Source organism: Triturus cristatus, chromosome 7, assembly GCF_964204655.1.
Source record: "Triturus cristatus chromosome 7, aTriCri1.1, whole genome shotgun sequence".
NCBI lineage: Eukaryota > Metazoa > Chordata > Amphibia > Caudata > Salamandridae > Triturus > Triturus cristatus.
In genome coordinates, this window is record NC_140590.1 from 486,411,626 (window position 1) to 486,428,294 (window position 16,669).

Sequence of the window (16,669 nt, forward strand, 5' to 3'; positions counted from 1 at the left end):
TGTCACCATTTTATGCATAGATAGTTCGAGGTACAAAGGGCTCGATTACGATGTCGGGTGGACTTGAGTCCGCCTGACACCATTGCAGTCTCGGGTCCCGACACCGCTATTACGATGCGACCACGTTTGGTTTGGTCGCATACTCCCATTTCTCTATGAGAGCTTGTGTTACAGCCATAAACCAGCCGTAACACATGCTCTCTTCGAAAAATGGGAGATTGTGTTAATCCCTGTCCCTCATAGCAGGCACTGTAAGGTGCCTGCCACAAGGTGCAGGGATAAACAAGGGGGCATGGTGCCCCCTCACCCTCCAAACAGAGGCAACAAACAGATAGGGGCCCCCTCCAAACACGCTTTCAGACAGGCTTTCCATGTCGGAAAGCCCGGCATGGAAAGCCTGTTGGAAACAGTGCATCGTAATCTAGACGGCATAATACGCCGTCCATATGGATTAAGGGCTGTCTTCCGACTGGCTGACGGACTCCTTGAGCCCGTCAAAATCCAGCCGGTATGACCGGCTGGTTTCAATTCCCACTGGCTGTATTGTAATCAGCTGGTCGGAATTGAAACTGACGATCATGGTTGGAAAGCCTCCAACCTAAGGTCGGAGGCCTTCTGATCGTGATCGTAATAGGCCCCAAAGTATTAAACGCCTTTCATAGACATGGCTGCTCGCAAAACTTTAACAGGAAAGTAGCAGATTGCAGTGTGGTTTTAACAGAGGCATAATAATGATAATAATAATAATAATAATAATAATACTGTTGATATATTGCCCATTAATATTGCATACATTAGGAACAGAAAAGCCACTTGATACTTATGTAAAAATATTTATATATTGTGAATTCATGTGGATTAATTTCATCATCCTTGAATGTCTGAGCAAGCCCCATTGGTTTCCCTCTATTGCTATGCCTTAACAGAGTGCAGAAGCCGTACTATATATTTTGCACTAGCAAGAGCGTGGGGAGAGGTAACTGGGTGGGTCCCATGTCTGGAGCCCAGGATAAAGCTGTCAGGAAGGCAGCTCACAACACCCAGCAGTAGTATCACCAGACTAGAGACAAGATACCAGACCTTCTCATGCTATGCTATGTGGATATTAACTCAAGGAAGAGCTCAAACTGTCGTCCTCAAGCAACACCTTGTCCCAACTTTGGTTACCAGAAATGCCAGTGGTCCCCCAGAACTGTTCTGGAACTAAACCAATACCTTGTCTCTGCTCTCGCAATGCTACTAAACGCATACACCCTAACTACTGCTCAGCCTTCCACCCTGGACAACTATGCGAGACTCTCCTTACTTTCCTTCGACCTTACCTCCTGGCCAAGCCACCATTCTCATTAACCTATATTCTGTCTGCTGTGAGTACCTCTTAGCCCAGGGCGCTGAATTATGCCCTCCACCACCCTCGCCCCTCTCCCCGTTTCTTTTTGCAGTGCTGCTCCTAAAATGGAACTGACTGGCCCCACAGCGGTTGGGTAGAAAGTGAAGATGAGAGGGAACCCACAGCCAAAGAAGCAACCCCACGAATTAAGTGCAACTATTACATGATGCTAACTCTGCCTCAGCTTACGAACTTTACAAGTTCTAGGAAAAAAATGGCACGTTATTTTGTAGTAAAATAATAATTGTTTTACAATAGTTTTTCAAGAAACCTTTTTCCAGATGCGATTTCTCAAACAATAATTTAGTCGTATTTCCATAGGTTTATTGCAATGAGCCTGATTTGCATTACAAATCAACAGTATGCAACTGTAGGTTTACTATGGTATATCATACAGTTGCATATTTCCACATGCCAAAATTCATTATTGTGGGAGGCAGTTGTGATTATAGCACCAGGGTACTTGCTAGCTGTAATGGTTCTTCTCATGTTCATGGTTTTTAGGCTGAAGTAGGACCGTGCCAGCCTGGTACAGCAAATATCTGCTCCAGTTCTCCATTACCAAATTCCAAGAGGACCCTGGGACAGCTGTTAGGCCTGGCCTCTGGCTCCCCCTTAGGTAAAATGTGGGTGGAGGCTCTTATTGAAAAATGTCCTCCCTGCCATTAGAAATGGTGATAGAGACAACTGGCGCAACATTCATCTCCCCTGGGAAAGGCTGGGTAAGTGGAAGAAGGAAACCTCCCCCTTAAGCAAGGTAGGGAGCACAGAGGGCAACAAATACCCTCACCCTGGGCAAAGATTGAGATAACCTGGGAAATTGTTATCTGGCCCTGTTGTCATAACCCAGGGCCCTCTGGAAGGTAGGGGCTAAGAAATGTAGGCCCTTGTGGACAGTGTGGACAGGGAGGTCCTCCACCATCCTAGGGCAAGGTGGTCGGTTTATGGAGGAAGGGGAATTCTCTCCTGCCCTTGGATAGTGGGGTACTAAAAGGGCAGTTGCCCCTTATCCTTGGGTAAGGCATGAGAATATGAAAGGAAAAATCACTCTGACCCTTGTCATGGTAGAGATGACCTGCAACCAACTTTGGGCAAGGTGGATATTGTTTGGTGCCATTCTATGTTCATTACTACATGTTGCAATTGATGCTCATTACTGTTTAGGGCCATTAAGGCTTAAAATGATGGGGCAATTGAAAGTCAATTCTGCCACCTATAAATGCATTTATTGCTAGGAGAAATTGATTATAACTACAGCATGAGGTCAAAAACACTCATTAATATCTAGGCCAATTGACTCTCATTACTTCTTAGTTCTATTAAGATTTATTAATTTGTGGCAACATTAATGCCCATTCAGGATTGTCTTGCTGCAGGAACTTATGCTCATAGCACCCTCTAGACATTGTTTGGGCTCATCCATATGTCTTATACCAAGGGGCCATTAATTGTCATTACAGCCATTATGGCTTCTTAATGTATTCTGCAGTTACAACACCTTACAGTCTGTAAACATTTATGCTTGTTAATTCCAGTCTGCATCCATCAATAATCACGATAAGGTATGGTCATTGAAACTGATCATATTAATACAGAAATACAACCCACTTTTGAGGGCTACACTGGTTGTTAGAGGCCCTGAGCCAGAGTCATAGGCTCAAGTCATAGGTGATATTGCTATTAGACCATTTCACCCACTGAGCACTGAGGTTCAATATAGTTTAAGGGAGAAACAAAAAAACAAGCATAGGAACATTGGACCAGAAGGTCTATCTCTGGACATTATTATTGGGGATGCACGTGATTAGTAAATTAATTTGATGTATGTATTGCACAATGGCGATTGCTACTATGTAGTTCTAGTTAGGACAGGGTTTCTACAGGAAATAGATTTTTTGCTTTGCTAATAACATTGGGGCTGTTTGAAGAATCTTCACAAAACATCCCTTAAAAGAGGTTCATCCACCTCAGCACCTTCCTGCAAAGTTACTGGGGGATCTGTCAAGCAGGGGACTAGAAAAAGGGAGGGTCCCGAAAACATGATTTACCCATGCAATTTCCCATAGGAACATTAGACAATGCTACAGCCAAAACAGCTGAACAAAATTTCACCAAATTTGGCAGAAAGCTTAGTATTGACCAAGAAAGCATGCTTTTTGTAATTTGGTGAAAATCTGTTCAGTAGGTTTTTTAGAAATGAAGATGCTAAATTCATAGTTATCTAGCTCAAAACACATACTCCGATTGGCTGGCTTCAACATTCAGAGAATGTTTCGGCCCCATTTTAGGTCTTGTGGACTTGGTCCCCATGTCCTGAAAAAGAAACAAAAATAAGGGATAATGGAGCAGGGAATAAGGGAGAAGGGTAGGAGTATCCCTGAACCCCTGGCCACACAGGACCCCTGATAGGGTCAAATTAAAAATAAATATTTTTGACTATGTGGTGGAAGTGCGGTACTACGGCTGAGCTTAGCATAGCCTCTTGCAATTTTGTGGTGGTACTGCGGTACCGCAGCACAGCAAAAAATAATACAGAACTTGGGTGTTGCAAGACCATGGGGTCAGCAACGGGTTCTTGGCGGTGTGCAGGGGGTTGGCGCAGTGCTTGAATGAACGCAGCACGTGGTAGGTCTAGTAAGAAAATATTACTCTACATTTTAAAAAACCCTAGAAATTCCCATAAAAAAAACAAAGGTTAAAGTGACATCATAGTTAGGCTTGGTAATAATATCTTAATTTACATTAGGAAAACCCTCAGAAATTCACTTAAAAATATGAAAGTAAAGTGATGTTATAGTTAGGTCAATATGTCAGTTAAAATTGTACATTTTAAACTCTAAAAACCACTGAAATTCACCAGTTATAGTTAACTGAAATAACTATAATCCACACCATCGTCATGCATTGCTTATGCCTCACACATTACATCACTCATGACATGTTGTATGACATCATTAATAACAAGAATGCGACATTTGATATGACATAATTGATGACACCACAGTGCATTTTAATGTTGCAAGTTCTAGTTACTTCAGTTAACTATAACTATCTATCTATATATCTATCTATCTATCTATCTATCTATCTATCTATCTATCTATCTATCTATCTATCTATATATATATATATATATACACACACACACGTATATCAATACACACACAGACATTTGTGCAGTACTCATGACCTCACACTTAAAGCAATAGTTACAATTACAAATGCTATGAATAATCTTACAGATGAGATTACATATCACATTCCCATACCACTCTGAAATAGAGGACTATGAAAGGAATATTATTTTTTGGTTTGATTATGTGTTGTTATTTTATTACATATTGCTTTAAGTGTTGTTTTTTACTGGTATTAATATTGTGAGGTCATAAGCATTGCATTTGGTGAGCAAGTTATGGTTTGCATGACTGTCATAAGAGTTATGGATTGTGGTCCTACCTATAACTTATGAATTTATGTGGGTTTTAGGTTTTGATTCAAAACCATAACTGCACTTCAACAGGGTTTTATGTGAATTTCTGAGTTTTTTTCAATGATATGTTGAGAAATTATAACCAAAGTTAATCATAACCTCACTTTAAGCTTTGTTTTTTTCTATGATTTTTGGAGTTTTGTAATTATATAACATCCCCAACTATTCACTGCATCCCTCCCCAACTGTTTAAAACTTCAGCCGTGCCTAGCAGTGTTGGCCAAGTGCAGCTGTATTGCACCAAATTTGTAATTCTATTTTTGCCGGATTTGCAAATCCTTAGACCATAGGAATGTCTGTGGGAGCCAGAAAGGTTCTTAGATTTGCAAATCCGACACAGAATTTGCTAATCTTGTGATGAAAATATTTGTTTGGATAATAATTTTAAAGCCTGTCCCTTATGTCCTTTTTGTTTTTATTTTCCAACTGCACTATTCTGTGTAATGGTGAACTCAACAGAAATTTCTGTGATTGGCTTCCAATAAGAACCAGGTGGATTTGTCATCCTACAATGGATGAATGGGCAAAAGCCTACAAGATGAATGGTGGCCTTTTATTTATTTAACTGGATTTGCACCAGTCCATATATCGATAACATGTAACTTCTTCGCCTGCTGATGAGAACGGGAGTGATCAAACCCAGGTGCACAATGGTTTTAACCAAGTGCTATATAGGGTGCCTGCAGTGCAACACCTTTAGTTCAAACTCTGAGCCCAGCGATCCGTGGGAAACCAACTCTGTGCAAGACCTTTGACCGAGCTCACGAGGGGTTTGCCTGAGTGCCTGACTTTAGGTCAAGAGCTGCCCTGAATTCTCCATGGGCAACCAACCCACCCTCCACTGGACAAGGCCTCATCCCCAGTGTCCACAGTGCTCACTGTGCAGGGGCTTTGCCATGCATAGTTGCACTGAAATTTAATTTTGTGGGATTTGCTTTTCTATCAGCATTTTTTTTACTTTAGGTCCAGGAGTTAGGGAAAGTAGCCCATGTCCGTTTAGATCTTCTGTGTCCCTTTTTCTCAGGATACAGGTTTCAGTGCCTGACATCCTAAAATGGCCACAGTAATAAAAAAATTCATTTGCTACCAGCAATTCAGATTGCCCAGATCATCAAAACCTCCAAATGATCAGTGAAGATGCTCTCTTCCAATTTAATTTACTTTATTTGAGACTCATTTTCCTCTGATGAGTTAACGGGTCTGCATCTGCTACAGGGGTCTGCAAATTGATAACGATATAAAAAGCTATTGTATCCATTAACTTTTCAAAGACTGTCAAGCACCTGTTTGTAATGCAACTTTCTCAAAAACCACTGAAAAGATTTACAACAAAACAACCTCTGAGAAAAGGCCTTGTTTTATTCCAAATCTGGTTTAATTCTATTCATTTGGTTTAATTCCATCCATGTGTTTTTGCTATAACATAGAGCAAACTGTCTGGTAGGAATAAATATCGAAAATGCAAAAATATTAACACCCCTCATTACTTTTGCCCCAGAGAGAACTGCATGAAGGTTGGCACACCAAAACGTGGGCATTTAAACAATTTGAGTGCAAAGGTTCATCACTCAGTGCAAAAGTTGTAAGCAAACTACAAACTGAAGTAAAATGATGCTTATGGCACTACAGAAAAAAAGCTGGAAATTGACCAGTTATGGTTAGCTACACCAATAGCTCCTGACCCCTCCTCCCCCCATCCTGGACTGCTGTAGCAGACAAGAGGAGGGGGTGGTGGTGGTAGTGGTGGGTGCGGGTGTGAGGGGAACTCTGCGTGTGTGTGTGAGCCTCTCTCTCATCTGGACAGTAGCTATAAAAAGCTTGCTTAGCTTCATAGGTTGATCCTCAACCATGGCTGTCGAGTGACCCCATATCCTGTGATCAAGCCTCACTTTGCATTTTGGATATGCAATCTTCCTTTTATCATTAAAACTATGTGTTTGATCATTCCAAACATGCAAAGGTCTTTTAGAAAGAAAGCGCCTGCAGGTGTCACGCATGACATGGAGCCGCTTGACAGCTATGCGCATTAAATCTTGAGTTATTACTCCCTCAGAACCTGCATCAGATGCCTTGAGCCGCCAGTACCAGCGTTCTCCATCCCTTCCTCCCCCTGCGGGCTGCTAAGTAGCAGATCTCTTTGTAAGTGAGTGTGACTATCCCGGGAGAGCCCTTCGGACCCCCCACCTCCCCTCCAGTGCACCGATCCACTCACATTCTTATGACCGCATGACGTTAAGCATCTCTTGCTGGAGGCGCTAAATAAAAGCAAACAATGTCATGTTTTAAATGTTTGCTCTTGGGGGCAGGACAGATCCCTGCAGGTTGACACCACACGACATGCACGGAATGCCTAACGCTTATCCAGCCCTGTGCACTGCAGCCGCACTCAGCGTTCCTAAAGAGGACATATGTTCAAACTTTCCCAAAAGTAAATCGCATGTACAGCTGTATTGGACATGCTGTCCGATGTCTCACGAATTCACTTCTGCTCCCCCAAAGTGCACCCGTGTGTATTTGTTTTGGGTAAATTAGTAATTCAGGAGACTACCCGACTTCGAGAATATTATGTTTTCCACAATTGTTTTTTTTTTTTTTTTTTTTTTTAATTAGAAGAGATGTGCCAGGCATTGTGTTTTATGTAAGTATTCTTTTTTAATCATTCAAGAGCCATATTAGTTGTGCTTATTCTAAAAGTAGGGATGTCTGTGAAATCTCCCACCCCCAGATATCATATTGCACAACTAAGTTGTTTTGTTTCCGTTCCATGCATTTACATTGCTTTTCTGTTTTCTTCTAAAAACTAGCAAATACTTTGCAAAAAACAAACAACAAAAAAAATAGAGAAACAACGTTTCAGATTCCTTTCTGCATCATGTAAGAAGTGATAAAGAAAACTTTGTTCTACTGGGACCTCCTTGCACATAAATATACAGGTATATAAAAAGGTGCTGTGAAGTGAAATGAGATGTTTCCTGAGATTCAGAAAACATCTGCCTAGACGTGCAATGCCCTACCGTAAAAAGCCAGTGTCAGAATGTCATTGAACTTTTCTATAAAAAAGGAGAAAAAAAGCAAACTCTATTGTGACAATTGTTTGAAATTGATCCATCCTTCCATGTCAGGAAGCTTTTTGTGGGGGTTTCAGCGTTTATTGTCTAATCCTGAATTATTTAACACATTTTACTTTTTTACACAGAATTCCTCCTTTGTAGGACGACAATGCAAAGATGTGTGTTTATTTTTAAATAAAAAGGCATCATTTATTTCAATGAGTTTTATGAATTAAAAAACTTTGTTTGGGAAGAAACGACCATGTAGTTAGGAAAATAACTTTTTTATGCTTGCATTTTCTTTCATATTGTTTTTCAAAAACTATTTCATCATGTTTTCCCAAGTCTACATACAGGGTTAATATTCAAGCTAGGTTTATAACATTCTGTGTTTTTAAACAACACCATAGTAGGTGCACTCTATGCAAAATAGACTTTGTGTAGTGGGGGTGCTTTTCTAAACCCTTCTGTGGATGCAAAACAGTTTAAACAATGTTTACAATAACTTTCAAGAATCAACACATGTTTTGCATTTGAACACACATGCTGTGGTTTGATGCAAACATTATTTTCATATATATGTGTAGGGAAGAGTCAACATGTAGTTTGTTTCTGATTGTTCAACTATTCCATGAATGTTAGCAGGATTCTGTGCAGGTCTGCAGTTTGGTGAACATTCACTGGCTGCTGCTGTTAGTTTAAAGCAGTCTTTGCAAGTAGGATAGCTGTTTCTCTGTGGAGCACAATAGAAGCAGGGGATTTCAGAATCAAAGACTATGCATCGCAATAAATCATTTCAGGACCAGTATAATCTGTTTTAACTCCATGAATGATAGAAATGTGCCCCTATCCCAGCCTGCAAGTTTCATTAACTTTTTTTTTAAGTTTAAGAAAGTTTTGAACATTTATCATTAAAAAAAAACTCACACAGCAGCATCAGTCCTAAATGGCTTTTTGTCATAGTCCCACCTTTTGACAATCGGTTGCGCCCCCCCCCCCAAAAAAAAAATGAGCGCGCAAACATGGGTTTTACTTTTGTGTTCCGCTGGTCTCAGGCAAGTTGTGTGGAAGACCCCCAGTTTGGAAATAATCAGGGGCGATTTATTCCAGTGGAGTGACAGCTCTTTTGAAAGTGGCGGCCCAATGGGGTTTTCTGCCTTCCTAAAAGGCCTTTCTTCCAGATTTGGTTCAGATTAGTCCCTGGGAGATGAATGCCGCCATTATCCACCTCGCTTGCTATTTCAAAATGCCAAATTAATTACTAAGGATTGAGTCAGGGCGTCACGCGCTTTTGGAATAACTGATAGAAACATATTTTGGAGGTGAGAAAATATCAGTTCGACACGTTAACTTGATATTCTGAAACTGGTAATAAATTGGCTATGCCTCACCTTTTTAGTTATTTGCATGTCCTTTCCAAATACACACAATCTTTCCAAACAAGTTGCAGAAAGTCAGCTCCCTTCACAGCAGCTTGGCGGAATCAAAGGCACTTTTACAATTACAGATATTACAATATTTCCAAAGAGGTTGAGGGTGGTGTGTTCACTCTCCTCACAGCCTCACAGACAGGATGAAAGTTGTTCAGTGAAAGATTGAGGTAAACACTTTTTGGACAAGAAGACGCAATGGCTGATCACAAAAGCAATTCAAGTGACAATGGCATCATTTTCGGATGAGAATCACCAATTTCGAGGGAGCATTTCATAACAATCTCTGCTTTAGTTCTATGATATAAAATCATACACTCTTAACACCACCATCTGCCCCAACGTTAATAACTCAGGAATAAGTCCTAAAACAACATTTTACAAATCCATCCCAGAGAAAGCATCAGAATGCCTCTGCGGCGCCCCACGATTTCCAAGATCAGGGTGCAGTGTCCAAGTCCCCACATGCTCAGGGGGCAGCAGGCTGCACACATATATCGACCTATATTTGCATTGCGATCAAGACGCGCTTACCTTTCGCAGTGGCCAGGCGCACGGGGGAGCCTGGGCTTATCCCTCTATTTCGGGTTCACAATGGCGGAATGATGATGGGGAGTCTGGTGGGAGGAAGGGGGAATAATTACCCTTTAAAATTCTCTCCCCCAAGCAGCCAACCAGCAGCAGGCTCTGGTTTTCAGGCTCCATTCAAACTGCTCGCCCTATACCTGCAGAGCCGGGAGGTGACATTATGCACTTGGGACTGTGGGCTTCTTGTTCCAGAGCCCAGGATGGGGGTTCCTGCCCCTTACATTTGCGCTGTTTCTCTGTAGCAATTTGCCTCTAAGAAGGGGACTAAAAGAGGGGAAGGGGGGTGCCGGGGAGAGAGACTGCTGAGGATTTCATGCCTCTGTGAGCTCCAAAAGAACCAAATGAGGAAAGCCTTTGCACAGCCAAAATGGAAACAGTGCTCCACCAGTCGCTACTGTTTGCCAGTTTTGTTTTCAAGGCACAGCTCATAATAGGCCGGGGGCTCCCACACAAACATACCTGGCAGGGCTTGCGCGAGCAGCTTTGGAGGTTACAAAAATAGAGCCTTTCTAAAGGGAGAATGCATCGCGCAGCCTGGGGGTGAATGGCGAGGGGGGTCTGGTGCGCCTTCAGCCGGGCAAGAGGTGGAAATAGGCCGAGACTGTTCCCAGCGGGAAAGGCTTGTAGATGTCTCTCAGACAGCAGCTTGCATGAAATACAAAGAAAAGGAGCATTTAACGTTTCATTAGTGGCCAACAAACGGTGAAACAAGCTTATTTCGGGCAAAGGAACTGAGCGGATGTGCAAGCTCGCGGCGCTGCAGGGCTCTGTGCGGCCGGTGCTCGTCGCCCCTCTTCGGGGGACAGAGCCTCCGAGTCAGCCATGGAGTGTATGGGGCATGGGCTTGCTATACAAGAGGATGCAACCATACATGGTAAACATGGAATAAGGCAATGTACACTGGCAGCGGGGTTGACTTTATATATTCACTGAAAAAGACAAAGGTTAAAGTGACGCTATAGTTAGGGGTTCAAATGAGATAAGAAGTCATGTTAAAAAAATAAAAGGCTATTTACAAGTTATAGGTTACTGAGCTAACTATAACTCGTGCCCCAGCGATGCACTGCTAATGACCTCACATATTACATCACCCATGACATGTTAAAATTGCAACATTGCAAAATCAGTGATGGCAGCTCAACTGACAGCATTGATGACATCCCCGATGACATTATCCAGTCATTGTGACAGAGTCCAAGGAGTTCATCACGCTATGCATGTGGCCAATTTTCTATCACCAATTATGTGATAATGGACATAACCTTTGACATGCTGGACTCAGCATGTCAGCCATACCCATATTTGGTGGATGGTACCCTCTTCTTACTGTTATTAGCCCACCTAACTAACAAAATGCTGCCATAGACATTAATGGGGTCACCCCCTTTTCAAACCCTGAACACCTGCTAAAAATAGTTTGCACTTAATTTACCTTAAAAACAGGCGCAGTTGGCGCAGGTAACAGAGGTGGGGTGGGGCAGTGGCATGGCGGGTGGGAAGTGGACAGATGATGGGATAGGGAAAGTAAAATAAAAAAATAAAGAAAACCACTTACCTTGTGCTCGACACATAGCCGAGTTGGCAATGTGGCGAGTGCAAATTAAATGCTTTTATTTTTTATTTTTTATTTTACTTTCCCTATCCCGTTGTCTGTCCACTTAAGTCGCGCCCCCTGCTCCAGCCCCACTGCTCCACCACTGTTACCTGTGCCTGCCACACCTGCTTAAAAGGATTAGCCTCTTACTGATACATGTATCAAGCAAAAATCTCCTCGCAAAAATACCGAATCGCTAAAATCGTCCATTAGCGAGTGGCAAACAACAAAATTCCAATGCATCAACACCAATAGCGAAAAAATAAAGAATCGCTAAAATAATCCCCATTAAATTAAAGAATCGCAAAATAAAGAATCGGTAATACCGAAAACACAAATAGCGCCTGGCATTAGCGATTAGCAAATAAAGAATCAAAAATCGCTAATACCGAAAAGCTTCAAAATCGGTATTTAGCAGGAGCAGAATAAGGGGAATCAGAACCAGGAGGTAAAGTTGCAGACACACAAAAAAAAAAAAAATCTCAAAGTGTACCACAGGTGTAATCAATCCGAAAGCCTTAAAAATTGGGCCTGGAGACCCCTTTTACAAAATGGCTGCCCTCTACGTGCTTGCAAGGAGGATGAGAATAAATGTAGCAGCACAGCGCAGGTGGAGGATCCAGGAGAGGGTATTCAGAGAGCGCATTACATTGCTGGGCCAAAATGAGGTTGAAGTATATGACAAGTACCGTCTCAATCGTGCCATGATAATGCGCCTAATTGCTGACCTGGAACCACTACTGCAGCACCAGACACGTAGGACCAATGCCATTCCTACGCACGTCCAGGTCCTATGCAGCCTGCACCTACTGGCGTCTGGAAGTTTCCAGGGGGTCATAGCGGTAGCGGGAGGCGTATCACAAAGCGCACTTTCACGCTTCTTCCGTAAATTCATTGATGCCATGCTGATAATGATACATACCCACATCAGCTTGCCCACAACCCCACAGCAGATGGACCACACCAAACAGGAATTCTACCAGGTGGCCCAATTCCCCCATGTCATAGGATGCATTGACTGCATGCATGTCCCCATCTGTCCCCCCTCAGCCAATAAGTACATCTTCCGTAACAGGAAGTCCTATCACTCCATCAACGTGCAGGTCGTGTGCGATGCCAAGCACATCATTACGGACATAGTGGCACAATTTCCAGGGAGCACACACGACTCATATATATTCAGACACAGTGGCATCCACAGGTGTCTGCTCAATGGTGAATTTGGATAGGGACTCCTTGGTACATACTCATACCTATTCATTACATCAGTATCACACATGTATCATCATTACTGCCGCTAAGCCTTTGCTTCTCCCCTGTAGGTGACAGTGCAAACGCCCTGCGGGAATATATCCTCACCCCCTACATCAACCCAGCAACACCACAGGAGCAACGCTACAACGCGCACATATTAGCACAAGAAATGTGATAGAGAGAACATTCGGGATCCTGAAGAGTCGCTTCCGGATTTTACATAAGACTGGTGGTGCTTCCCCGGTTCCGGGCACTGAGTCCACCTAATCCCAGTCTTGACCTTTTTCCCCCCCTTGATACTCCTATGGATTGGTAGGGTCCCCCCGCTAGGGGAGCACAGGCTGCTGTTTCCGATTGTGGGTTGCCTTGTGGATTTGTTTTTTGTTGTTGTTATTTATATTAAAATGAAACCGTTATGTGGGCCCGGATGGTGTGGCTACCACCGCTTCTAACTCCTGTGCATTTCCCTTTGCCGCGGCATGCGCGCTATTGTTTGTAACACATGCTCCTCTCGCTTGCTAGCGGCCGGCCAGAAGGTTGTAGGCCCATCTTTGTATATTTTTTGAATTTTGTAATAAACGGTTTCAAAAAAAAAAAAGAAAAAAAAAAAGACTGGTGGTGCTTTGCAATATAAACCAGACACCTGCTGCAGGATTGTAGCAGTATGTGCCATGCTGCACAACATTGCAACCAGAAGGGGGATACCCATAGAGGTGGACAGGAATGACAACTACCGGGATGACCAACCACCCGCACAACACCGACAGGCACACGTTCCAAACAGCTGAAGGTCAAAGGAGGAGGACATACATCACACAACATCATTTCAGAGCCAGGTAAGAATGAGCCATGACTATATATTTTGGAGTGCTACTGTTTACTTCACATGAGCACTTGCGAAAGTGATGTAACATTACTATACAAAATTACTGTGCTTCCACACATTGTGGCAAAAAACATAACCGTTGGCATCACGGGAGTGCTAAGGCAAAATTAAAGTGGCCCATGGTTACACCACCATGGACAGAGATGCAGGACTGAATGTCTAGTGCCGCTTCCCACGTACCCCCAGCCTCCTGTCGCGTGTCTCCTCTACCTCACCACTCTGTGTCTCTGTGGCTGTGGAGCAGCGCGAACTGCGCCTCCTGGTGCAGGTCTCCGGCACCGAAACGCTGCTCACACTGGATGCGGCCTCACTGCCCTCCTCCCCTCCCAAGTTGCTGTCACTGAATGTCCCTGACTGCAAGTGTTCCACTGCAGTGGTCACCTGGCCTAAGGCCTTCGCCACATCCCCACAGTAATGGCCGAGGTCCACCTGCAGTGACACGGAGCGGCGGGACAAAACTGCTGTGCTATTGCAGAGCTTTGTGATGGCCCTGGTCGATGCTGTGGTACGGAGCAAGTTCTGCCTATGCCTCCTGCGCTCGCTGTGTTGTCCAGCTCGGATAGCACGGGTGAGCTCCTGGAGGTTTTGACTGATGTCCCGATTGCCCTCAGCCACAACTGTGGTCATGTGCCGCACAGCGTCTGTCAGAGTGCACATGTTTTTGGCGAGTTTGGAGATGTTGAGGTTCATTGTCCCCATGTGTCTCCCCTGCAGGCGCTGAACAACCAGCATCTGGGCCTCTACACCACCATAGATGTTCCTTGGCTGTTCGGCTCGTTCGGCAGTACTGCGCATGGACCTGCGCCGCTGTGTGACTCGGACACGTGCTGGTGGTGGGGCTGGCGGTGTGACACGTGTCTGACTGTGGGCACTTGTGGGTGCTGGACTCGGGTCTGTATCCATCACCTGCAGGGAGGGGACATGCGCCCTGCGTCTTGGTGGTGTTGTCGGTGGTGGTGCTGGTGGTGGTATTGTCGCTGGTGGTGGTGGTGGTGGTATTGTCGGTGGTGGTGGTGGGGATTGACCTTCCTGCGAAGTCTCGCCATTGGTATCTGCCGGTGTCTCGGAGATGATGAGGCGCTCACTGTCATCAGATTCCCCAGGAGATGCATCTGTGTGTGAAACAGTGCATTGTTAGTTTATTTTGTGACTACATCTGTTTGTCATTCAGCATTTGTTTCCTACAATAAATTACATTATTTGACACTCTGTTGGGCCTGTACTGCTGATCTCATTTATTGGGCATTGGTGATCATACATGCACACTTGGCTAACATGACTACGACTCCCATGATGCAATACTAATGTGAGGGCATATGTGTTATGCACTTCTCCCTGCACACTGTGATTGACCTGGGGGGATGGGCATGGGTATATAATACGCAGCGTATAGGCGCAAGAATGCACCTTACTTTGTTCTGTGGTTGCTGCGCCGGAGGTGTCCATCTGGGTTACTCCGACGACTGCCTCTGGTTCAATGGTCCCCTCTACGAGCTCCTCCAGGGCAGTGTTGGCAGGTACTCTGGATGGCCCCCCTACTGTGCCAGCTGCCTCCTTGACCCTTTCGGCAATGCATTCCTTTGCCCTCTTCCTGAGGTCATACCACCTCTTCTTAAGGTCGTCGATGCTGCGGTGCATCACTCCGACAGCATTCACCCTCTCCCTGATGCGAAGCCAAATCTTCTGCTTCTCAGCTTCGGGCACCTTGAGTGACAGCTTCCCAAACAGCTTGTCATGCTTGCTGCTCACCCCCTTGATCAAATGCTCAAGTTCCCTGTCAGAGAACTTGCTCTTATTCTTCCTGGGCGTGTCTGAAGTGGCAAGTGCATCCTTGTCCATCCTGGATGAAGGTGAAGTGGATGGGTTCAGAGGGTGAAGCCTCTTGCCTCAGCTTGTATGCTCTGCCTCCTCCTGTGAGCTCCTCAGGGCAGAGAATGAGGGATGGGCTGGATGACTTCCTGGTTGTGATGTCATCAGCCCGCTTCTTGTGCGACCCGTTTTTTGCGAATTCGCTATCTCCGAACTCGCTAATACCGAATTCGGTAATACCGAATTCGGAAATTGCTATTCTTTATTTTAAGGAATCGCTATTGAGTTTTCGGTAATTTTTAGCGATTTTTAAGGAAACGCTAAATGATACCGAATCTGTTCATGCATTCCGGAATGCGATTCCTTATTAGCGATTCCTTATTTCTCGCTAATAAGGAATCGCTTTTCAGTATGTTGATGCATGTGCACCTTAAAGATTTGACATGACCCGTAATTTTAACTCAAGGTTTTGCTACTGCAAAGACACCTTCTGCCAGGCCCTATAGATAACCCTACATAGTTTGGTAAAATACACTATCCACATTCCTGAGATGGACGCAATGGCAACCAAATTTAACATGCTAGTATCCCACCTAAAACCACAGGTGTGGTTATTAGAAGAACCGAGGGAGAGAGGGAAAAAGGGAGAGGTAGGTGGGGTTGTCACTCGGGGCCGGGCACAGTAGCTCTGCGCAACTAGAGCGGGGAAGGAAAAAATCTTTTTTTTTTAAATATATAACCCTGACACACTCTAGTTGTGTCATGCTTCATCGCTGGGTATTATACAGGGTCATAGGACCATTAAAATCCACATTACCCACAAGATATTGTTTTTAAGCTTTCCCCATCTTCTCCGCTAATAAAGGGATACCTTGGTGAAATTGAGGGATTTTTAATCTTTAGTTAAGCCCCCTGGTTGCCCTTCATATAATTGCTCCGTGGAATACGGTCGAGCTCACCCTGACCTTTAGGAGTCAGGGTGAACACAATGATGAAGCATGAGACTGCTAGAGTGTGTGAGGGTTATATATATATATAAAAAAGGAATGTTTTCCTTCCCTGCACTAGTTGCGCAGAGTTATTGTGGCCACCCTGGGTGACCACCCCATCTACCTCCCCCTTTTTCCTCTCTCCCTCTGTTCTTCTAATGACCACTCCCGTGGTTTTAGGTGGAATAT

At 44.1% G+C, this 16,669-nt stretch overlaps 1 protein-coding gene across 1 annotated transcript in view; it reads right to left on the reverse strand.

The window, feature by feature from the left end:
* NTN1 (netrin 1) overlaps positions 1–10,096 on the reverse strand; it is a 610,189-nt gene extending 600,093 nt beyond the window's left edge. The window contains exon 1 of the mRNA XM_085616826.1: positions 9,895–10,096. The gene's annotated coding sequence lies outside the window, so the exon portion shown is untranslated. The remainder of the gene's footprint in view (positions 1–9,894) is intronic.
* Between the last annotated feature and the right edge of the window lie 6,573 nt (positions 10,097–16,669).